Source organism: Lonchura striata, chromosome 4A (assembly GCF_050655825.1).
Source record: "Lonchura striata isolate lonStrDom1 chromosome 4A, ASM5065582v1, whole genome shotgun sequence".
Classification (NCBI taxonomy): Eukaryota; Metazoa; Chordata; class Aves; order Passeriformes; family Estrildidae; genus Lonchura; species Lonchura striata.
The window spans coordinates 14,666,110-14,691,863 of NC_140742.1; the positions used below are offsets into that span (position 1 = coordinate 14,666,110).

The 25,754-nt window shown below is 39.1% G+C and overlaps 1 long non-coding RNA gene across 2 annotated transcripts in view; it reads right to left on the reverse strand.

The window, feature by feature from the left end:
* The window catches only part of LOC146763291 (uncharacterized), a 206,694-nt gene that overhangs the window by 99,883 nt on the left and 81,057 nt on the right, over positions 1-25,754 (reverse strand). For both annotated transcript variants that reach the window (XR_014952482.1, XR_014952481.1), the window contains exon 2: positions 23,999-24,077. This is a non-coding gene — a long non-coding RNA (uncharacterized LOC146763291). The remainder of the gene's footprint in view (positions 1-23,998; positions 24,078-25,754) is intronic.

Here is a 25,754-nt window from a genome sequence, read left to right on the forward strand (position 1 = left end):
TGACTGTCACAGGACCCGAGGGAACGGCTGAAGTTGTGTCAGAGGAGGTTCAGCTGCGTATCTGGGACAGGTTCTTCCCCCAGAGGGTGGTGGGGCACTGGAACAGCTCCCCAGGGCAGTGGTCACAGCCTGACAGAGCTCATGGAGAGGCTGGACAATGCTCTGTGGCACAGGGTGGGACTTTGGGGTGTCTGTGCAGGGCCAGGAGTTGAATTTCAATGATCCCCCTGCATACTTTCCAATTCAGGATATTCCATGAGTCTAGATCAAGAAACAAGGTACCAAAAAAATGCAATTCATCCTCAATAGTGAATATACTGTGGGGGTAATTTTACAATACTCTGCTAAGTGTTATACTCTCTTTTGAATACTATGACTTCCACCTGAAGACCAAATAAAATGAAAGCAATACTATACCCATTTTTAAGAGTGTCCCCAGGACACAGAATTTCTAAAACTAAGTGCTACTTCTTTCTCTGTGCCAATTTCAAAGCCGATATGTTTGTTGTGCCTGCTATACCAAAACAGAAAATGAACATATATCTCTTAAAATAATAAAAGTGAACAAATATATTTGTTATTCAAACATTGTATGAGGATGTGCACATGTCCTTGACATTTATTTTGGCATGATAACCTGCCATTTGCACAATATCATACTCAGTCACACATAATGCTTCTGTTGAAGGATGGATGCTCTGATTAACCTCAAAGTGCTTACAAATTATAGTTGCTTTCTTTATTAGTTTGTTCAAATACACTTGAAAAGGCTCCTGAAGGATATCTTGAAGAAAAACAACCAGCATCCTTTGAGGCTTTCTTTCCTTAACACTCTCCTCCCCTGATTGGCATTGAATGCATTCTAACACTCCTGACTTTCTTGTCTCCTTTCTAATAAGTCAACTACTAATTAATCAAATGCTGATTTTAATTGGAAACATTTTCTCATTAATTTGAAAGATGATTGAAAAAGACTTAATTCAAGAATCACCTTCTGTTCTTCCAAAAAAGACTGTGTGACAAAACTCCTGTTTCAATAAAAGTATCATATCAAGCTCACAGATCTGCTCATGTAGGAAAAAAAAAAAAAAAAAACCAAAAAAAAACAACTCAAAAGCAGTACTTTTGTAATACTTCACCAAATCAACAAAAATGCAATAAAACTGCAACTTGAAGAGCATTCAAAGTTAAGAACTGCTTGCCAAATTTAATTCACTGTGTTTTGCTGGCTTTCTCACAAGTCTGACACAAGCATATGCTCGCTGGCAATGTTTGCAAAGTTGCAAGTGCAGAATAACCTCTGGGTTACTACACTGTGCTACTAAGTGCAGAAAAAACTGCACTGTGAAGAGGATTAATCACGGAATGTATAGTCTTTGTTTCATTTTTAAGCATAAATTCAATAATTTTTTTCCAATTCCATGAACCCTAATCTAGATAAAGCCTCTTGCTAACAGAGGGTTGGAGCTGATTGTCAAGGCACACCAAGCATCAGTAAGGCTTTTAAGGACTGGTCATGAAAATTACAGTAATTCCACCTGCCTGCAAAGAAAAGGCATTAAACCAGTCTGTAGCAAATAAAATGTTGGGTTTCTTTGTAATGAGCAAGCAAAATAAAATCCCAGCTGAAAGTTCTTAGAACTTACGAAAATACTGAACTCATTGTGGCCAAAAGATAAGATCTATACTTGACTATTAAAATCATTCAAGTAATTATTAAAATCAGGCCAATTAGTTTAGACACAAAGCAGCCAACCTCTTTTTGTCCTGTCTTTTTGCAATACCAGACAAAACACACGAAATCTCAAGCTAAACATCACACTTTAAAGTGGTGATTTACAAAACATCTGCAAATGTTGAGTGCAGCAGGCTCCCTCTGATGTCCCTTGAGATTTGCATCATCTAAGTTTTAGGAGCTACATGTGTTCAACTTCAACACCTAAATATTACCAGTGTGAGCCACACAGATGTTGAATGAAAACCCTCTAAACAGCCACACTTAAAAAAAAAAAAAAAAACCAGATGAAAACACATTAAAAGGACTCTCTTACTGCAAATTTTCAATGCTCTCATGAAGTTTTCTGAGACTATGCAAATCATCTACATAACTGAATGAACTAATTGATGTTTTGATATATGGGAATATGCTTTTTGGTGGAGCAGATGTTAAGAGCACTGTTTCATAATTTGTCAAGTTTACTAAATGTCACTGAGTTTGTCTTAAAACTGACTTTTCTTATTGTGATCCAGTTTATTCCCTGAGAAGAACCTACTTGATAAATGTGTCTCAAGTTATAAAGCCTATCTCCTTCTGTAATTGAAAAATTAAAATATCTGGAGTAAAGACACAGTCAGACTACAATAAATGCAACAAGGTGGTGGTTTGCGTTTCGTATTTTCCGCCTTTAATGGTTATAAGTCAAGATGTGTTCCAGCACTGGAAATACTCAGGCACAGTAGAGCAATGACTTCATTTGGAGAGCAGACTGGGCCCTAGGAATTTAAATAGAAAACTACTAAAGCTTTTGGTAACATAATTACAAATTTATATTCAAATTAAGTCTTTTGAACTACATCATTCTTCTGATTACTGGATTCAAGGTAAATGACATTAAAAATATAATCTTTATTTTTTTCCCTTTATGGCTAGTTATTTTCTAGACAAACATACTGACTGCAGCATAAGGCCAAATTTCTTTATTAAATTGTCAAATGGTATTCTTTCCTAAATTTCTCTGAGCAACAAGGAAGGTTTTAGAAGAAATACCTGACCATCAATTGGATTTCCAATCATTAAATAAGCAAACTGATGAAAAAGAGATCTGAAGAGGAATACTGTACTGCATTGCAGTTTTCATTTCCTTTCCTAAAACTGATGGTTATTCAGTGGTCATAAAATAGCATCCACAGACAAAAAGGCACCAATTCCATATAATGCATTTACTGAAATAATAAAATTATCTTAACCAAAGGCTATATTGTTATTAAAATGAGACACTATACAGTCCTAATAGCTTCATAACTTTGTGCACTACTTTACCAAGCCTAAAACAGACCAGGCATCCATTCCACAACCTAAATTCAAGTAATGAAACATGATGAAATTCAACATAAAAGATAGGTGAAAATATAAAAAACTAGAAAAGAAAATAAAATGAATTACTGAAATCACAGTTCTATCAGTATTCATATAAAAGCCTTCCAGCACAGTAAATGAGGTTGCGATATTTGCCTTCATAAACTGCAAGTAGGTTTTTTGTTTTTTATAAAATTATTATAAAATGTTTTCCTGTCTCAATAGAAAAGAGAGGGCCAAGCAGGACACAGTCAGTGGGCAAAACTGTGCACTGCAGAGGATCTTGGTTCTCCTCTCCATGGTGTGCACAGTGAATCCTTTCCATGAAAGGAGATTTGCCACCCAAGTGAGGCTGCCAAGCTGTTCCCACGACACAAGAAGGGCATGGGAAACACCATAGAGAAAGGAGTTATCCAGGCCCCTCTCAATTGCCATGTAAACACAGAGGTAATAGGAAAAGGAAATTAATGTGTTTTCACCTAAACTTGGACAATTCCCTCCATCAAGTGTATTTTTATTTCAGAAGTTACGTCAATGTGTATCACAACAGGGCTTCCTAGAGAAGCACATCCTTGCACTACAGCTGGATGTCACTGCAGAGGTAAAGCCTGACAGAACACAGGTGAAGGATCTTCCTCAGACCTGAGTGAAGGAGGATGAACCAAACTTCACCACTGAGCTCTACTTGCTAGATGCAGACCAATAAAATGAATATTTTAAAGGACTCCAATGCTGCATCTGATTTCAGGGAGGGAAGCTTGAGGCTAGCTCAGCTTCCTCCCTTGGATCACACATCACGAGTGGCTGCTCCTCCCTCGACCCTCGGCCAGCAGAAAGGCAGCAGCTCAGCCCGGGACAGGTACCATATCTCTGCAGTGGACTGATGTTATAAAGCATCGAGGGAAGGAAACCAGGAGGGTTCTTGTTTGCATCTCCAAGCAGCCTTTATTCTACCCCGAGGGGGAGATGGTAGCACAGAGGCACAAAGGAACAAGCCTGAAGGGAAACAGTGACTAAGGAACCCAGAAGAGGACAATGCTGCAGTTTATAAAGGGAGGAGTCTCTGGGGAGGAGCCAACAAGAACCACTCAGAATACAGCAGGGAGGAGCAGGAGGCAGGATTACAAATTGTCAAAACCAGTGAGGGGATTAAGGGGAGGGGAACACTCTTACCTAACCAATAAGGGTTTAAGGATCACATGTCAGATACAGAGGGTTCTGGAAATAGGGGTAGGGATTAAAATGACTGATGGGGAGTAGGGGCAGGGTTACAATGATAGGCACAGAAGGAGCTGGAATAAGGGGTAGGTACTTGGGATAACAGGGAGATGGGAGGAAACACTCCTGGGCAAAACCAAAAGTGTGGTACATTGGGACAAACCATCATAAAAGATTTGAGTAAAGCATAACAGTAACTTGAAGAAATATTACTTTAAAAAGCACACTACCACAGGACTCAATTTTTTTTAAAGAATGTCAAAGTGTTCTGCTGAAAGGATCTAACTCCTGACAACAAAAAAGCTGCCCAACCAGTTAGAATTTCAATTTATTTTCCTACAAATGCCAGTATCCTCAGTGCTCACGAATGAAATTTTAAAAAACATCAAAAACCCACAAAAACCTCATAGGTGTTAGAATTTTCTTTCTTTTCAGAAGTTGTGATAGAACAAAATAGATTCATTAACATTCATATTTTCCTTAACTGAAGTGATAAGGGACCATCTAGCTCGTCAATCTGGTGTGCAACAATATTTTTCAACTGACTGCCCCAAATTAATTTATGCTGAGAATGGAGCTCAATGCACCTCATTATAATAGTCTGTGCCATTCAATTCAAAGATAAATACACACATTTTTATCTCTGACTAGGATAAACCTGGAATAAGCCTCCTAAAATTAATTGGGGTTACTGCAGTCTTACTCTAATGTCACTCAGATCTGTGTGTGGTCTAGAATTAATACAGAATATTTGCACAATGGTAGATGGATTCTACTGCAGGAAGGGATTCAGATGTTTGTGAACAGCAGAAAGTTTTTCACTTAAGAAAGAGATTAAGCAACACCACCTAAGAAGTGAGGCCATCATTTGGCTGTGTGCATATATTTAAATGTCCCTGCAGAGGAGTCACTGTTGGTTGAGTGCTGGTCTCCACAGTTTCCATTAGGCTCCAGAATAATAAGACTCAGAATAAGAAGAATCAGCATTTCAATCTTCCTAGAAAGGTCAAACTGTGTATTCCAGTTATCAGATTTACAAGAACAATAAACTCTGTTATCCCAGTCTTACACATTAGCCCACAGAGGGCTGCATTCTTCCCATTTTCGGCCCTATCAACAGTGAAATCTTTCAAATGCATAGACTTAAAATTGATTTACCAAATTTTACCTATACTGCAGAATACATCTGAAAAGAAAGTAGGTGCTCCATTTTACCAAAAAAAAAAAAAGAAAAGTAATTTACTATGAATTAAAACAAACTAGAACAGCTGATTAGAAATAAGGAAAGAGAGATAATAACACAGTATGTATTCTGTGTAAACGCTAGAATCTAGAATATCTGTTTGTCACTTCCTGTTCTGTTTAGATGACTGCTATGTAAAACTCAATTATAGTCCTGGCAGGAGGAGTCTCTCTTTATATTTCAGGAGTGTGACTTTATGCAGAGTCTGCTCAGCAATATGTGTGATACACCAGAGGAGCACATAAATAACAAGCAGCTGGGGCCAGTACAGGTTCCATTGATGTAGATGGTTCCCTCTTTATATGGCTGACAATTTTAATAAAAAAGATTAAATCCCAGAGTGGTTTTAACTTTATCATTCAATATAACTGACACTGCAGGAAGTGCAATATGCAGTTAGAAGGTAAATTAACTGTGTTCTACATAGCATATCCATCATGCATGAGCAGTGTAACAACTTGGGGTAATCACTACTGCTTTTTTCATTTGGCTAAAAATAAATATTGAAACCAGAAGTTAATCAACTATACTGTGAAAAAAATTTATTTCCATCTTAAATCATACTGACATCCATCTAACTACCAAGATGCTCATGGGCAAGTACCCCCGGTAAGGGATGGAAGTACAAGACTGCTGCTACTCCAAATGACCAAGTCATTATAGGAAGGGCTCTTTTTGAGAGGTTCTCTGTATTTATGAAAGCTTTCCTGGTGGAGGTAAGCAGAAAACCTCTGTCTGTTCCACTCTTACCCACTGGCCATGGTAGCTGTACCATGCTGGCACTGTCCCTGCCAGCACTTGTGCCTCCAGCAGCCGAGGCAGGATTGCTGACACAGGGAACATTTCCTGCTGATCAACCCTGCAGCTCTCAGTGCTGCCCACGCAAAGGTGTGCTCCCATCCCTCAGCCCAGCTGAGGGACAAAAGGAATTACCCACACAGCTCAGCACACTACCAATAAGAAGGAGCAAGGATAAAAATTGCATTTCTAAATATATCTGTTATTGTGCTTCAGTTTTCAATCTAATATTAGAACTTCTGGCATGCACCTTCCCATACCTGGGCAATTGGAAAATATATTTTTTCAGTCAATTACCAAACTAATATATTTAAATTCTTTGCTTGCACATAATGAAAAACTAACTAGAAACAACACTCAAATTTCAAAAGCCTCAGCAATTGCAATATAGAGACTGCACCCACCGAGTGTTGCAGTAACCTGACAGTTCCTTGGACAGCGGATTCACATTAAATGAATGTTTGATATATAAAGGAAGAGCTCACCACAAGATCTGATAAAAAAAGCTTAATACTTTCAAGTGAACCAAGATTAGAATTACAGGTTACCCTGGTTACAGCTGCTGGTGAATTTTAAAAGCAGTTTGAATTAGCCTGAATCATTCATTGCATGCCTTAGCTAACATATGAAAGAAAAAACCTGACAATGAATTATCACTTGGGAAGGCAATTCTGATTTGAGCTGCTGTTACTAAATGTAAACAAATTTTTAATTAGTCTTGTTCAATGACTTCAGGTTCTGTTATTTTGGTAGTACCTCAATTGTTATTTGCAAATAAGCAGAGACTTTGCTAAATAAGTTATAGAAGACTTTGTAATTAATTTTGATATGATCTACACCTCTGGATAAATCCACTGGGAAATTAACTCAGCTGGATCCTACCACAATTATTTGTATTGAACTCTCTCTAATCTTCTACAGAAAAATTTACTATAACAAAATATATGGACTAGGAAGAATTTACAAAGCTGTATTTCAACTAAACAGTAAAAATTCAGTGAAATACTATGAAACCTACTCAAAAAAATAAGTATTAATACTTAAGAAATTGTGAAGGAATATGAAATTTTTCAGTTGAAAGAGATCAAAGAGAGGGGAATGGTCATTTTCCCAGCAGACAGAGGAAAGATTAACTCTCTTTTGAAATATGCTAAATATTTATCCAGATAATAAATGTGGTTTTTTTATAGAGCTAACTCATCTTCAGTGATCCTGTTTTATGGGTGAGGTCCTGGCAGAGAGATTTAATGTTGGAGAAAAAAAAAATTAAGAGAGACATTTAAATAATCTAGAAGAATAGCAAAGTTACCTAATGTCAATCTTCAGTGTGCCCTGAGCTTAAAACACTCTGAGGATGAAGCTCTCTGAGCTTCATAATCTATTTTGGCCATTATTCATGAACTAGCATTATAAATTACCTTCCTTGGCAAAAAATGAAACCAAACACAGTGTTCTTTCTATGTGGATGCCCCATAATGAAAGCAATCTGAAGATCAATCACTGACAATTCTAGCTCCTACTAAAAACCAAGAGTTTTATGAATAGCAACATTTTCTCAGCCAGGACCTAACAAGGCAAGCAACTCCTATCCTGCAAACATGCGTTATCAATAACAATTTTGCCCTCGGTTTATATCATCCTCCAAGAAGAAAAGAAACAGCCATGGGTTCAGACAATTGAGGCCACATTTGGATGCATTTGAATTTTCCTCTAGTTGTCAATAGCTCATTAAATGCAACAGCTTCACAACCAAGATGTAGAAATGAAATATGTAAATTAAGGCATTTTAATATTGAAGCATGCATTAAAAGGCTAAGAGTTTTCTAAATGCCAGATTAATGACAAAGGTCAATGATTATCAGTCCAATTGCTCGAAGTGACACAGCAGGTTTAACATCCTGTGCCAGAATACAATGCTGAAGATTCTTGAGAGTTCCATGAGAACTCAGGACTCTTAAATTAGTAAGATTTTCACTTGTGCTTGTGGCTCCTTTTAAAGATATTTGGTGTTCTCTTATGCTTCAAGTCTCCTGCTCTCCTAGGTATCCTACAGTCAAAAACTAAGATTAATTTTCACCCTTTCTGTTGAAGCAGAGCAAATATGAATTTAGTGTATGATTCTGAGTTAGTGAAACTAAGGTTAAATGGCCTAAGCTTGTACAACAATTTCTAGAATAGGGCACTTCCAGAGTATCTATTTCCAGAGATAAAGAATTATCAGATTTCATTAACTAACTGTCCAACAAGTCCTTATGGTAACCCAGTTTGTTCTCACTCCAACACTTCCACTTCAACAACCCTGTTCCCCTGCTGCTCAGTCTTCTCTTTGTAGAGATTTCTGGACTGTAGTTGTAGGATTTGCTCTCCATCTCTTACCCTCATTTAATCCCTCCCGACGTCAATATATTTACACAAAACTTTTCTCCTCTATTCTGGTAATTAGATTTTGGAATTTCCTGTTATGGAAACTTCCCACTCTGACCATTCCCAAGACTGGCAGGCACACTCACACCACCCCAGACAATCACTGCTGGGACTGAAGCCCCTTTGCAGGGGTCTGACGGGTCCCTGTGTGTCTCCCCCACATCTCACACTCACACCAGGTTTACCCCAGGTTTCCCACAGGTGACTCTCAACTGTCTCGTTCCATAAAATAATTTATTCCTGTGCAGCAACACAGAAACAGCTCCACCTGGTGCCTGTGAGGATGACCCCAAACAGAGCAAACTCTGGACTTTTAACCCCTCACAGTCTGATGTTTCAGCCCCTGCCTGAGCCACAGGTACCCTTTGCTATCCAAAGGGCAGCAATTCACAGCCTCTTGCCTCAGGCCAGAGCTCACCCCAGCCCCCTGCACAGGATGAATTCCTCACCACCCTCTGTTGGACTCCCCAAAGATCCATTCTTCCCATTCAGATGAGGTGGATGAAAACCATTTATGTAGTTTTACTCCAAACAAACAAATAAACAGAAATAAAGTCAGCCGAGCAGCTTGTACTTTCCAGAGGTAACCCAACGGCTCAATAACCTAAAGTTTAGTAGCAAAGTATCCTCTAGCAAGTGGAAAGCTCATTTTACATGGTAAATCAGCAAAGAGACTCAACCAGTATCCCCATACAAGTGTGACAGACCCACTTGCACCTGATATGCACTTTGCAGTTCAAAGATAACACTTTATGCTCAGCAAGGGTAGTGAGACATTATCTTTTTCCCCACTGGAAATGCAATTGAGAAACTGCTAATGGATTTATCAGGGAGCAGCAGAAACAGTTGTTGCACAAGGAAGGACAGACCAGGAGCTGAGGCTGAGCAAGCAGCAATCTTACCTGTCAGGTGCGGTGCCAGAGCATCCGGGCAGAGCTGGGCTGTGGACGTTCAGCTGGCCACCCAGTGATCCTCTGACAAGATACAGTACACAAAACAAGTCCAAGGTAAATTCTGAACCCCCATTTGGCTAGTTGGGACAGGAGGAAACAGGGCTAGCTACCAGACAGCTCAGGGAAGGAGTAGGAACCACAGCACAGCTCCTGAAGAGGAGAAAAGCAGAGGGGGTGTGGGTGGTGATCCCAGGTGAAGCTGCTCTGGACAGTCAAGGCTCGTTAACATACTCAAGGACCTGGAAAAACACTTTCCTGTAGAGAACAGTGTCCTGCACCAGCAAATGGCATCAGCTCCATTTAGCAGGAACCTTTGGGTGGGATGAGGATGGTTTCAGCCTTGGAAGATGTGCCTGTTCCATGCACACACGTCCTGGTGCCGTGGCACCGCGCCGGGGGCTCTCGGGTGTCTGTACCCCACGAGAAACAAGAGCTGCTGCTGCAGCCAGGAGCACAGGAGCTGCCAGCACCTTCCCAAAGGTGCTGGGTTCAGGCAGGGGCTTAAAAAATGGCACTTTAATCCCGTTAATCTTGTCTGAAATTCCCTGCACAGCTTTACATTGTTAGCAAACCTTATTGATCCTTTAACAGAGTAACCTTCTTATGAACTAACGGGTTAGGATGGACAGCTCCTAGGCAAATAACTTGTACATACAGAATTATGTGCTGGCAACAATTCATCTTTCTTTTCCCATGTAAAATATTTTTTTGCCTGGTACCTCGTTGAAATAACCTAACCTTTCACTTTTGTGCAGCTAAAGAAGATTTATAGCAGCTGAAATCTGCCTGTAGTCCACGTATTAGCTCCCAAAACAATTTAAATGCTTTGCCATACTGAAGGTTTTTTGTCTAGAGAAAGAACATCTTTAAAAGAAAATAAAATCTGACAAAAAAAATAACTATTCTAACCAATATAATCTGGCCTTATAAATATAGGCAATTAAAGAAATTTGCTAGTATTCTGTACCATAGCTAAGTGAACTTGCAGGTAGAAGCAAAAGATTATTTTCCACTATAGGTTTAATCTGAATCTCATTTTGTTCCTGGGTGAAAAAAAAGGCCAAAAGAAAACAGAAGAAGTGGGAAACCTGGACATATAATTCTGGTAGAAGAATGCAGTAATTTTCATCACAAATATATCAATAGTAAAAGAAAAGTTTTTAGAAGTTATTAGTTCTGCCTGAGATTCAATCTTGATACTGTATGTTTAATGTTTTCCATTTTCTGGGAAAGTATGTTAAAACTTATTAGATTAAATGAAAAGCAAATCACGGACTACTGTAAAGTATTCTCTGAATCAGTTTTTCAAAGTAAAGAGCATTGAAAATTGTAATTTAGTCCTGGGCCTTTAGAATTTCCTGACAAAAGTGCCATTATTATGATTTTTTAAAATCAACCAGCAATTACAAATAAATAGTTCACTTGATTTATGCCAGTGAATGTACCAAAAGGTGAACAAATTGCAAAGATAAATTTCTCTAAGTAAACTTTTCTCGTACAGTTTTAAGGCCTCAGAATTTATTGCTACAAAATTATAGACACAGAGGGTTTAATGAGCAAATTCACATTCTTAAATCTGTGGGAGCAAGAAAATAAAAGGTACTTAGCATGTTTCTGAGACCTCTTCCTGACCTAAAAAACACAGAAAGTGCCCAGTGCTGTGCAGTCCCTGACCAACACAGATGTCCCAAAGTGAATCCATAGACACATATCAAACACAGGTGCTGGGAATTTCCAGTGCCTCCACGTTTAAGTGGCAAATACCAGAATTTCAAACATCTAAAATTCCTTTGGTACCTGATGGCCAGATCCAGTTTTTCTTAGCTAAGCTCACTTAGGGAATTAACTTTTATTACCCCATTATTACAGTATGAAAAGTGTATAATTTCATTTCTGTACTTTAATATCTTATCTTTATGACTTTTTTTTTTTTTAATTCCTTTAGTTACACTCACTCTTACTGCAAAAAGAATTCACCAACTTTCATCAAAATTCTGGCCTTTAAATGCAACTTGATGAGTCAACAAAGCCGTATTGTTATTATTTTCTGAAAAGAGGGAAAACATTGCCCTCTAACAGAAACAAAGAAGGAAGGAAAATTATTTGAAACGTTAAAATGTGTCTGCAGTGAACTATTTAAATAACAATAGCAAGAGGGAGCTTTACTGAAAGGATAATGAGAAAATCTCTTAGCAGTTGGTACAAAGAGTGTTTATCTGGGAAGACTTTCCCTCCTAGCTTTGTGGTTTCCAGAAAACAAGCAACACTTGGAGGGTACAGACAGGGGAAAGAACTCAGTGGAGGAACTCTTTACAATTTAAGCTGATCCTGGTGGAATTGGCTGTGCCTCCCCATGGCCTGGTGTAAAGCAAAATGTGTTAACATTTGTCTGAAGAGTTTTCTTTCCCACAGAACTTGAAGGGCACATGCAAACCTTCTGTCAAAAACCAGCATTTTTAACTGCTGTGAATATCTGTTTCACTTACCCTGCAACCATCAGCATCACACTGTACATATGAGCTGGTTTGAAAATTTTCCAAGTAACATTTTGCTAAGGTTTTCCTCATTTAGTTTGCTGTTGGACCTTTGTTTTGCTGAGTACGGTTCAGAGGATGCAGGATCTGATTTGGAGAGGATTTAAGGGGGCCTTCCATGTAATTTTGTGCAAACTGTATTGATAATAATAAAATCTAATAAACAAAGGGTGAGATTAAATGGAAAAAAATTGGGGCAAGTAGTTTTCATAGTGGAAGAAATATGTTGCTCTTCAGCCTCAAGTTACTGAAATATTTCACTGTTATAATTACTTTTTCAGCCTTTTTAAAGTAAGAAATGCCTTTTTTTCCATTTTTATAGAGGGGAAAAAAAAAACATTACATGGGAAGATTACTTGGATACATCAACATCACTCTGGAGTACCCAGTTGAACCTGTGATTCCCACATTAAACTAAATTATAAAAATAAATATAGTTGGTTTCCTTTCATCTTCCTTTCCGGTTGTTGAATAATTTGAAAGATTGAATTCTGTGCCCCATGGACAAAAGTCTCCTCTGCTCATCCTAATATTCCTTTTTCTTTTTCTGAGGACAGACAAGATGTGGAAGCTGCATCAAAAATTTACTTATGAAGTTAGTCCAAGGGAGCAGAAGTAGCAAAAATAATTTTGTGTGACTACAGTGAAATAACAGAGCATGTGAGTTTATAAAACTATCACCTGAATGCTTTCCCTTACCATTGCATTCACATCTCAAATTGAAAAGAATTTCAATGAGGTAAAATATCCTCTATTGACTAACATTTTCATTACAGGGAACCATACAGCTCAGGAGAGAATAGTCTGTTGCTGTTGGTTTCTAATGGGTGTTTATTATCCCCAGGCCTGCTGCAGTGGGAGAGTACTGCAGGTGATTAATGACTTTACCTGCTGCAAAAGGGCAATTGCAGAAATGTCCATCTCATTTTTTTATTGGCAATACACCACTAAAGTGTAAATATCCAAGTATTGTAGAGGAGGACACTTTGGAATTAATAAGGAATAGGCTCAGTCATCTTAAGAACCATATATTTTGAGTTTAGAAGTTAGACCTTTTATGAACGGAAAGACTTTTCCAGACTGGTAAATTGAATAGCTTCCTCTTTCAGATGAATTGTTTTGGAAACCTCTTGTCACAGAAAGAACTATTCTATCTGTGCTGAAAATAGACCACCCAATCTGGGTTGAATATGCCATATGCATTACAAACTGTAGCTCATACAGTCCTGAAGTAACTCCAGCTTTAGAATCACACTGATTTAAAATTATTTTGGCTGAGATGACGTGGCTCAGGTCTATGCATTTCAGTGCATTTTTGGTGAGGCCACTTTCCTGCAGGTGAGCTCCAACTTCCCCTTTCAGCTCTGCCAGTGTTTTTGTACCTGCAAAGAGACCTGCAGATGCCCAGGGCTTTCCATGCCATTCACAAAATCATGTGTCTCAAAGATAAAATTCTCATTTCCAATGAAGGAGGGAAGGAATAATTACAAACCCCAGAGCTCAGACACTGTTGCATTCATCTTGCACATTGAAAGTACAGGTTCAGGCTATTAATCTGGAGCAGCAATTAAAATGTGAGCCTCCCAAATGAGGAATTCTAAGTATTTTAAGCACTGGTCGCCTGGCTGTTCTCAGGTAGACAATTTTTCTGTCTCCTTTTCTTTGTTGATAACGGCTATTTTGTGAATGTCTTTTTCTATCTCTCATTTTGACCAGGTTTTCCATTTCACATCTGTCCAAAGTCTGGAATCGGGAAAGATTCAGTTTAGGGGATTCAGCAATTTTCAAACAGAAAACCTCTGAATCTTTCACAGAACATTCCCAAGTGATTCTGCTTGTGAACATTTATTACCCTGAAGGCTTCCACTTCACTGAATTTCAAAAGTCTTTTGCAAGCAGATGAGGTGCTGAAAACATTCAGATAAAGGTTACAAGAACCCTCTATAATATGAAGTGGCAGGCAGCCTAAGAATAAGAATTGCTACTACTTCTTCCAACAAAAATTACCCAGGATAGCACTGTAATAATGGTGGCATTAGAGAACACGAATGTCTTCAGTTCCCAGGTGGACTGTTGTCCTGTAACCTACAGATTTGTCTGGGACAATTCCCCCTTTTGCTGTATCCAAGTGCCCTATCAGCTATCCTTTCAGCCCCAAGAATATCAGAAATCCAGCTCTACACAGAGGCCCTCTGACCCAGCTGCTGCTTTGTGGCATATCACAAACTAATCTCAGTTAAACCAGCACAATTCCTAAAGCATAACCTCATTAATGACCAATGCTGCATAATGGCTTTATGCAGGTTTCAGGTCATCATCACAATAATCAGGAAAAGAATATTGTATAGCCAGTCCTGAGGCATCCACAGTACTATTTCCAATTGTGAGTCATCATTCCTCTTTAAATTCAATTCCAGCGGTTCAGATTTCAGTCAGGCCATTTCTTTTCAACAAGGAGTCAAAAGTCCTAAACCCCCCACCAGTTTTAAGCTGTGAAATTCCTCTGACTCCTGTGGAGAAGTTTCTGCTGTTAAATGGTGTGAATGATATCAGAATTAGATGACACCTCTCTGAACACTCATAGCTGCTTCTCTCCTGTATCTCTGCTGCTTTTGCTCTCTCAGTGCCTTCAGGTCGTGCCTGAGCTTCCCTCACAGCATTTCAGCTGCAGTAGGTACTGCAGAAGCACGTTGCTTTGCCATCACATTTCCTTTCCCCTCTTTTGTCCTTCTTAAATACTTTTTCAATATTAAAAAATGAACATAAAAAAACCCTGCCTAATTAATCTTTCAACCCTCCTTCTTCATTTCACCAATCACAGATTTTTTGGAGATACATTTTCTTAAGCAGCTCATGTAAACCAAATCATCACTATGTTTGTGTCTCCTTCCTCTCAAAAATCTTGTAGTTTAACCCCCATAATACTCCCCATCTCATTTCTTTCTTCCATATTTCAATTTTAATAAAGCAATAGATGAAACAAAGTTACTAGCAAGTAAAGACAGCAATGTATTCTCAACCACTGAGCCTTGTCACTGTGTTCTCAAACAACTCTTTAACTGCCAGCTGGATCTCTCTCACTTTTTAATTCTGGATATCTACTTCTTCCCTCCCAGACTTGACCTTCCATCATTTGGTCTATGAAAACATGCAGGAGCAAATGGAAAAAAAACCTGGATTTTCACCTCTGGCTCTTGTGGTGTTTCAACAAAAGCAGAGTCAGTAACCTCCAGCAAAAATTGAAAAACTCCACAACACTCTGAGAGTACATTTCCTACATGTCTCTAAAATACTGCAGTGCAATATTTTGCTTTGCACTTTTACTTGGTGAGAGAAACTATTTGTAGTGCTTTTCCTTTCATCTCAACCAAAGAAAATCATGTGTCTAGTACCTGTCATATGTACATGGCCATACTGGCAGGAAACTTGCATAAAACACATTTGCTTGTTTTATCTAAATAATCCCATTACCTGCCAGCAAATAGTATAAACAATTTTCACAGAAACAGATATCAAACTGGATTTGAGTCAGTAAGCTAGGGAGGAAATCACTAGCTTATGTCTCAGAGTATGTGAATTATAATCCTAGCAGGTATGTTTAAGTCTTATTTTGTTCACATCAAAGCCTGGTTGCAGGGACAGCTCATTTCATTTCCCTGGGAACCAATCTAAAGATGGGATATAAACAGATGGCAGAGACTAAATACCCAGTTTTAAGGCAACTTAAGCACAATAACATGAATCCTCCAATTTCTAACTTTGTAGTTTGCTTTCCAACAAACACTTTAAAATTTAGAATTTTAAAGAGAGGCAGGTTAGAAGGGTAAAGTGCCTCTAAACCAGTAACACCTGCTCAGCTGGGTCAGTGTGGAAGGAAAGCACCCAGTGGCTTTCCAGTGTGTCCAAATCTGTCTGTATTTGGCTTCTCAACCCATTTTACAAGTTGGTATTAAAGCGAAATGTGCTTTCTCCTTTCCCCAGCCCTGTCTGAGAAGGAAATCACAGACCCATAGAAGATGCTGGGTTGGAAGGAGCCATCAGGATCATTGCTGGGCCAGGCCAGCAGTCCCACCCTGTGCCTGAGAGCGTTCCCCAGCCACAAACACCCGCAGGGCTGCCCTGTCCCAGCTGCAGAACCTGGCGCTTGCTCTTGGCAGACTTCACCCAGCTGGGGATCTCGAGGCATCTCTGTCTTGTCACAAACTTTGTGCTCCTTTGAGTCCTGTGTCAATGTCATTAAATAAATGATTGCTGACTTCAAAGCACAGCGAGGCAAAGAGGAACTGGGGGTCTGCACACACCTCAGAGTGAGAGGTGATGGCAAAGGATGAGAAACAAGAGGATTAAAACAAGTGTAAACAACAAAGAAAAGAGAATGTGGAAGGGAGAACCAATGGAGGCCTTCAATAACTGAATAAAAACTGGGCTGTGTAGACTGGGAGGTAGATTAGTCTGGTGAAAATTAACCCGAAGATCTGTGCCTCTTCCTACCTATGCTGCTTTTTACCTAGTCTTTCTTTGTACAGCATGCTTGTGGAACCAGTTTTTGTTCCAGACTAGCACTTAGTGACAACAGATTTAAGAGGCAAGTCTGCATGATTACAGGAGACACACAGATACACATGAGACAAATTGAAATGGCAGCGCTGTACTTCTGTGGAAGGATGTAACATGTGGCAGTGAAAAAATCCCTCTGGCCAAATGGCTTTCACTGAAACTGCTAAAAAAGCTTTTTGCTTCTTAAGTGTTTGACTTATAAAAAAGAAATTATATGTAAGCTGCAGGCAACATTCAACGCCCCTTACTCCAAGCCCAGAACTCAGTAACAAAGATGGTTAAGTAGCTCAAAATGTGAACCAAGTTTTAATTATATTTAAATTCTCAACATTATTTAAAGAAAAATAACATAATGAGTCCATCAAGAGCAGAGATAAAGACTGTAGCCCCCAAACAACCAATAACCTAAGCATGAGGCTGAGATAATCACAGGAGCAACACGTACTTAGCACAATAACCTGTTATGGGTTTCATATCACAAACACTTTCATGGATCCCATTAGACTACTATGAATGGAGACAAACATTAAAATGTATTCACTGTCCTTCTAGTTTTAATTCAATCCAGGCATGAGTTGAATATGAATTTGTGAAAATCAGTTTTCACCTTGTGTTATAACAGTGAATTGTGAAAAAGGTCTTTTTGTGAAAAGCCCCATCCTTGCAGAAAAACTGTGAAATAGACGGTGAACACAAAGGTGAATGGATAATAGAAATGCCTTTGAGACATCAAAAAATGAACAAAAGGGGCTAATATTCTGTAAATAGTGTCTTTGTTTTGCACAGCATTTTAAATGAAAGCAGGAACAAACTATACTTCTGTGTAGTCCTAGCTACCATTCCCAGCTCTTTCCTACCTCTCAAGTCACATCACTGCAGGTACAACAAAATAAACCCAGGACAGGGTTGTTTTCCATGCCTTTTCCAGCTCCTAAAGTCACTTCAAAGAGGTGTGCACCACTGAGTATATTGGGTCTGTTACTGGTGGCCTTATCAAGCAGAGTGTTCAAACTTCAGTGCCTGCTCCAGCTGCCCACTGACTTAATGGTGCTTCTCTCTGGGAGCAGAGTGCAGCTCTGCTTTGTCTCCTGTGCATGTTCCCAGGGCACTTGGCACACTCTAAATTTTACCATCAAATGGTTTGAAACTTTCTCACACTGGTCAGGAATGTGAAACTCCCAATAGAAACTGGAAATCAGTCTCACTGAATTGTAATGAGTTCCCTTAAACAGGAGAGAGAACAGCAAAAGAACATTCTGCCAGATCTTAAGCAGAGGGAATTTTAGGGCTCCAGGACCTGTCAGAGGTGGAAAACAAGTCCTGTTGTGTGGTGAAGGGAGGGTGGACAGCAAGGGGTAAACGGGGAAAACCTGATTGCCATTCTTTAAGGAGGCCTATGGTAAGTGGGAGACACTGATTTTCAACAGAAACAGACCTTCTCCCATATTTTAGAGCAAGGGTCATCAAGCTTCTTGATCATATACTACCCAAATTACCATATGCTGTCACTTCACAATACAATTTGAAAAGCATTTTAGCATCTCAAACAATGAGGAAGAGGAAGATGTTAATAGAAATAGAGACGTCAGGAAGAAATCCCTGGGCATTGTGTTAATGTGAAGGGATTTTATCAGTTCATCTGGTTAATCCAATTTAGCTGGTTATTCCTGCAAAAGTAATCCAATTAATCTGCTTGTTCCTGACAAAAAATATAAAAGAAAAAAAAAAAAGCCTTCCAGTTGATAAAACATATTCTATAATACTGCAAGTTTCCTGCAAAGTTCCAGAGTAAGGTGTTTTTTAAGACTGTTTTCCAGAGTAGTTCCTAGTTACACAGAAACTTCTGAGATAAGTTGGGATAAATTACATTTTTCACATTTTACATTTATACATGTAAACTGTGACTTCCCATTAGGGGACACAGTAAATGTTTCAGGAAAAGGTAGAATCAGAATTTTATTATGTTACAAGAGTTTATTTTCTGCTTACACCTCCAACTGACCCTGAGAGTAGATTAATGACATACTTTTCTGACCAAAACAAATCAGGGAGTCCTTCTTTCATCTTCTCTCAATATATACCACAGCTTTATAACAGATTTTGTCAACAACAACAAAAAAAAAAAATTATCTGCTTATTTCTTCCCACCAAAAAGCCAATTTTGTAAAGCAATTCTAGAGTTCTCAGAGAGACATTTAGTATTTTAAAAAGTGCAGAGTAAAATTTTTAGAGCTGGTGCAGACAGAAGGGATTTTCTGCCCCTTCCCATCTCTGCTGGTTCATTAAAAGCACTTATTATCTGCTGGGCTCTACACGTGTGCAGCACAGTATTGCTGTTACAGAGATGCTTGTGTGGATGCTTATAGAGAGGATGTGGAGAGATGCTGTTAAATAAATTTCCATGGAAGTTGGAGGTGGTGCCTCCCTGTCAGTCCCAGCTCAGGAGCTCTGCTGAGCTGGAAATCACCACGGGCAGGGATGCTGAAATGGCTCTGCAGCCTCCCAGTGCTGGGGCTGGTGCATCTTTTGCTGATCAAGACAGATTATTTCATCTGTTTAAATAATCCCAAGTGGGTTTGTTTAAACACATCTGATTTCATGCAGAAGAGAAACTAACACCGGTAGTTGTTTCTTCCTGATTTTCATTGCTACGGTTGTAACTCTAAATTCTAAAAAGGAGATAATATTTTCCAGATAATTCTTCCTTGCCCTTCCCCACTTCTTCCCCCTTGAAAATCTGTTCTTAAAATACACATATATAGAAAGAGACAGGCAGGTAGGAAAAGAGGAAAACAGTATCTGGAAAACATGAACATTCTGTCTTTATATCTTTGGGGAAAAAAGGATGGCATGGTTCCAGTCATAAGCCCTTTGTACAGAACACTACAAGTATACAGCCAACAGTTTTATTGGAAGTCTTCAAAACATGCTGTTTTTTCCTCATGAAAAATTTATTTTTGAGTCTCATAAGGACTATGAAAAAAACTTTGACTTTCTTTTAAGAGAAAAATCCTGAATTCTTAAAAGACAGTGTTTGAAAACTTAAATCCTAACTGTTCAAACACCTATCCTCTAATCCACTCAAGTTCAAAACACATTTGAAACTGTCATAAATTGTGAGAGACACCAGTTAACAGTAGAATAATAAATTCACAAGGATTTTACCCTTATGCATCTGAGTTGAATTTATTGTCAAATCTAGAACACTCAGAGGAAGAAGCCTGAAGACTTCCTTTTCTCAGAATGAGAAGTTATTAACTTAAGTATTCGCAGTTAAGAATATTTGTTAAGGTTTTTGCATGGATCTTAAGGAAAGAAAACACTTGGTGATATAAACTGTTTTGCTTCTCATTACTGACAATTGTAACAAAATATATCTTCATAAGACACCACAAATGAGGTTCCTCGTTTATTGTCATTTTTCTAAAGCTAGGGCCAAATTCAATCCTTGAATTATTTCTATCTTTTATTTAGAAGCAACTGAAATTTTCCTTACACAGTCTCTCCCTTACCATTAGGAATTACTCTGAAGACAATCCAGCAGCATTTCAATCAAGCTCAGTGTTATCTTCCTAAAGTTTAGTGTGCAACTTTTGCAGTCCCCATCCACCAAATCTCCAGAAATTAATATATGAGCATGGATCACTTTTGGCTTGTGAAATGGACACCTACATGTAAGCATTCTGTGGTGTCCGAAATCTGGTTCAAGATCATGAAATATATTTAATAAAATACATTTCTACATGTTCTCCTGACAGATTTATACATTACTCAATGTCATCTGTAATGAGTAACCTCTGCCCTTCTCATCAGGATGGAAATTACTGAATATTTCTGATAGACCACATAACATGTGAGTAATGCTGCTTCTCAAGCATTTTTAAGAATCCAATCTTGAACAAGCACTCAAGGCAGGCCAGCAGTGTCTGATCGTGCTGGTTGCATCCAGGCTGGTGGGCAGAGCGTTTTTCTGGGACAAAGTCTGCAGCTGATGGCTGCCCTGGTATTCTCTGATTGCTGACCTGTGAAATCACAGGAATCTCCTCCTTTCACTCTGGCACAAGGGACAGTAAAACCAGCCACATTACCTCTACAATTCACACCAGGACACAGGCTAAGGAATATCCAGGCAAAAGTTTATGAATTTTTTTTTTCTCTACTTGTGTATCCTTATTCTTTTGTTACTTTATCATGACTCTATTACTCCAGTACTTTAGTCGGACTCCATTAAAATTCAGTGGCAGGCTACAGAGGGCTAAAATGTGAATTTGCATACTAACAACATGAAGTTCTACAATCAGAAATATCAAAGACATATTGAACTAATCTCTGAAGGGAAGAACTTCTGATTCTACTTAATATTTGCTAAAATATATAAACCAACTCCCAATTATAATGGATTCCTGACTGACAGATAAAATCAGTCTGCTTGTTAGTAATTTAAGTATGTCTAAGCTCAATGAGTAACTTGTATGACTTTGAATTTCATTGCATTAGCTAAATGAAGATAAACTTTTAAAATTGTCATACCTGATTCTGTGCTGAAAAGAATGATGAAATTGAGGCAGAACTTACCTGTCCCCTCCACCAGCTAGACCATCATGTGTGGATGTATTCTGAATGTAGAAAAAAAACAATCTCCTTTCATCTGGCAACTTGTAAGACTCTCATCTCAAGAGGCAGCTGGCCTGCCTCCTGTTTTGATAGCTCATATAGCTCATGGGCACAGTGTTTTCACCTTTTCTGGGGTGAGTTTTATTTGGACTAAATGTTTCCTTTCTCTTATCCGTTCCCTTTCCTCTCTTTGTTAATATTTTAAAATATTACATTTACCACTTTAATTAGAGAGCCTGTCTTACCCAACATTTTGTTCTTACAGTTCCTGAATCATTTAAACCTTTCAAGTGCTTAGAATCAGGTGGCATCATCCACTGGGCACCAGTAACAGCACAAGCAGTCCCAGAAATGCACTTGTTAGGCAGACACTGAACAGTTCCCTTTATGCTCCCATGAAAAGCTGACAGGATATGCAATGTGCAGTGGAACAGGAGCTGAGTTTTGTGTCTAAATTCCCAATTAGAGCAATGTGGAGAGACCCTTACAAAACAGTTCGTGCAATGCTCCTCAGCTCATGGAGAGCCCTTGGTGGTGCAAATCCCATTGTCCCCAGTACTCAGCAGAGAGATGCAGCCAGCAGCACCAGCACACCACTTGGAGAGCACTGTGGGAGGCTCACTTGCACCTTCCTGCTCTCCTTCACTGCTCTGGATGGTGCAGGTTTAGTCTAAGTTCCCCCCAGAAAGACAAATCTGTGCTGCTGTGCCACTCAAGTGTGGCAGGTTTGAAACCAACCACTTGAAAATGGGGAGATGGAAACTACAGGGTGTTCTTTTGAAAGAACAGACCTTGCTCACTGGAGAGAAGAAAAATATTTAAGAGAGGAAACCTCCTCACAGACTGTGTTACAAAGTTTGGACAGGCACAGAAATGCTAAGGGTGCTGGAATAAAATGCCCCAAACTCAGAAATTAAGGCACTGCTCTGCAGTCAGTTATGGCTTGTCATTCCTCAGTAAGATGTGAAGCCTGTCTGCCACTGCATGTGAGTGCTCTGCCAGCTCAAAGCTTAACACACACACTTTGTGGCACAAAGTCACAATCAACAATATGTTAAAAGAAAGAAATAAAAAAAACCTATGGATTCAACACCTCAATCAGCAAAATTCAACATCATTTATAGGTATGGAAATATGAAACTGAATTTGTTCATGACGTAGTTTTCCCTCCTGTTCATATTAGTTCTGTATCTGGTGGTGTAAAGTCACAAGTAATATCCCTTACATTTGGCATTTTGTATTATTTCCTCTTGTCTGAGCATTGCACCTTCAGGTATTTCAATTATATGTGAAAGATGGGTCTCTTCCTTTTGCTTCACTGTAGATGTTTTTCATTTGCCATTTGAACTCTGTAAATGTATGTTGTCAACTCTACTTAACTTCAAAAGCTACGTCTGTCTTACGAGACCTTTTGAGTTTTAACCAGCTAAATTTTTGAATCTGTGTGCCTGGTATTTGTTAGTCTGCTTGAGACATATAATTTAGGATTACATGAAACTCAGTTAAAACTCATGTTCCATCCATGGAGTGTGATTTAAAACACTCAGTGAAATTCCCAGATTAAGCATTATGTTTCTCTTCACAGATTTTTGTCCCTCTCTTCATCATCTGTGGTAAGTAGCACATTGTGGAGTAAACTCTAAGCTTTACTTCCTACATACCCTTGAAACATTTTATGACAAGAGCATCTCTAGGTTCACCTCAGCTAAACCTCTGCTCACTGAGCAAATTCAGTGTTTCTTTTCAACTCATCAAATATTTCTTTAGTTTCAATTTAAAGGGTTTGCAATTCTTTATGCTTCTCCTGAATTTATTCCTCTTCTGAAATTTTGTCACAAATATTTTGGCCTCAGGAATTTTGCGACAAATTTGTCCATGCTACATTCTGTCTCCAAGATTATTGTAAAAATGACTCTGCACCCTTTCTGGGTATGCGTTTTGCAGAATTGTCCTCTCTATGCACACAGAATGTGTGAATAGACACAAGCAGGAGCACCACTAGCACCTGTTTTCTGCAAGAGGTGGGTTAAGAGCCACTAGCAATCATGACCACTCAGCTCCACTAGAGCTGAAGCATTAAGAGGTTCATCTCTATTTGGCCTGTCAGTGTATTCCCTCTATCACAACAGTGACTGCCTTGCTCCTTTTGTGAGGTGTATGCCCTGTATTTCACTCCTTTCATTACCCTTTGGATTCCTGCTCTGCCCTTTACCTGTCTCGTTATCACAGTGCCTATCACAGGAGGGTGATGACATCTGAAACTGAGCAGCAAAGCCTGACAGAAAGGTGGATTTGGAGACAATTCACTGTGGCAGGTGACAATTACAATGAACCTGACTGAAAATTGGCCTGATGTCCAGGGGCATGGCAGAGGCCAACAGCTCAGGGTGAGTGTTACCACATGTGTGAGCTGTGAAACAATGGAACCAAACAAAATAGTACCAAACAGAATGGAACCAAACAGAATAGAAACAGAATGGAACCAAAGAATAGAACCAAACAGAATGGAACCAAAGAATAGAACCAAACAGAATGGAACCAAACAGAATGGAACCAGAGGAAAGGCAGGCAAAGGACTCACTGCTGTTGTGGTCATTCTCTCTCCAATCCTTCCCATGGAAAGGCACTTTGTAAAACTGTCTTCTCCTGGATATCTGCTCCTATGGAATGAGCAGAGTGAAAGCTCAGCTATGAAAAGTACGTTATTCACCTCTGAGGTATGCTGAACCTGGGATAGGCACAGTATCCCAGGAGGCCTGCTACATCTCTTTTTCAGACAGATAAGGTTATTCCTGTTCTATGTGCTGGTCATACACCTACAGCTGCTTTGTGCTTAATTTTACCTAAAGGCATTCATTCTTTTTCTGAAGGATTGTAATCCTGCCATATGAGTAGGCAAAAATAGAGTTTCAGATTTTCTGAAACCACTCCATGGGCCTTCACAAATCCTCCTTTGCCATATGCATTTTTCTAGACATTGTGGGGTAACGTCAGAATGATGGAAAGCTACAGCACTGTGCTCATTTCAGCCCCCACAGCTGCACAGCCACAGGGTTGGACTCTAAGTCAGGATCACAGGGGAATGCACAACCTTGAGTACTACTTTAGGTACTAAGGTGTTGAATGCCTATACATTCTACACCACAGCAGTCAGGTGTCTTTATGGATACAGCTATAAAGAAAGATTTTGGGGCTGAGTGTCCATTCTCCTCCTTACATGTCAGAGGTCACCTAAAGAGGCAAATGAGCACACAGACAACCTGGACAGGATGGTTCTCTTTAAAACCCCTCCAGAGGAAACTATACCTTCTCCCACCTACAGCTCTAAGCTATTCATTGCATAAACAGAGATAAGTTCATATTTTCACCACGCTTTCTGAAGTATAGTAATAAAAATAGGTGATGATGAAATGTTGAATAAAAAAACAAATTCTGTTTGATAAGAAAAATGTCCCCTTGAGAGGAAATGTAATCCTGTGATCATATATCTGCAGCTGGAGCTGAGTGAAAATAAGCAACCTTAGGTCAGAGAACTGCACAGAGGTGGAGGTGGTGTAGATCATCTTATAATTTAGAGGCAATGGTTGCAAAGTGCTTAGCTGTGATGGGGAAAATTATTTACAGCAAGTGCAGAGAATAATCTAGTGATATGTGAGGCTCTGCAGTTACATAAAAGAGAGAGATTACTCTTTGATCCGAATATCTGTGCTCTCTTATAGCCCTCATTACAGACGTTGATCAACCGAGCCTGCTGCATTGCTTCCAGATGAAAAGAGATGAGAGTGATACTCCCTCGCCTCCTCAGCAGCTTATCTATGGGAGCTGTGGAATTATTTGAATGATGGAACATAGGGCTGTACCAAAAAAATGGAGGTGGTAGTGATCACTGTTCCTTGATTCCTCCTTGGAGAATGAATGCAGGGAGTTATGCTATGAGAAACCACAACCACTGTACAGCAATTTTTCATCCTGAAGTAAGAAATCTCTCACATAAGTATGAATATACAGATGTACTTTTCACTTATTGCATTATGCTTATTTTGTTCACAAATCATTGTTAGTCAAATACTTTTCTTAAATAGATCACTTTTCTATCAGAAATATAACCAAAGAGTCATGTACAGGTATCTGTAGAACAAGGTCTCCATTGACTCCCTATTCTCAATCTCAATAAATATTCACACAGCTGAGATCTAAATACTAAGCCTGAGGATACTGCATGAGAAGGAAGATGAAAAAGAGCTGAAAAACAGAACCACACCAAAATCTGAAGATGTGACTCTGCAGAATATATTCTATCAGAGGAGCAGGTTGTCCTGTCCTGACTATTCTGTGAT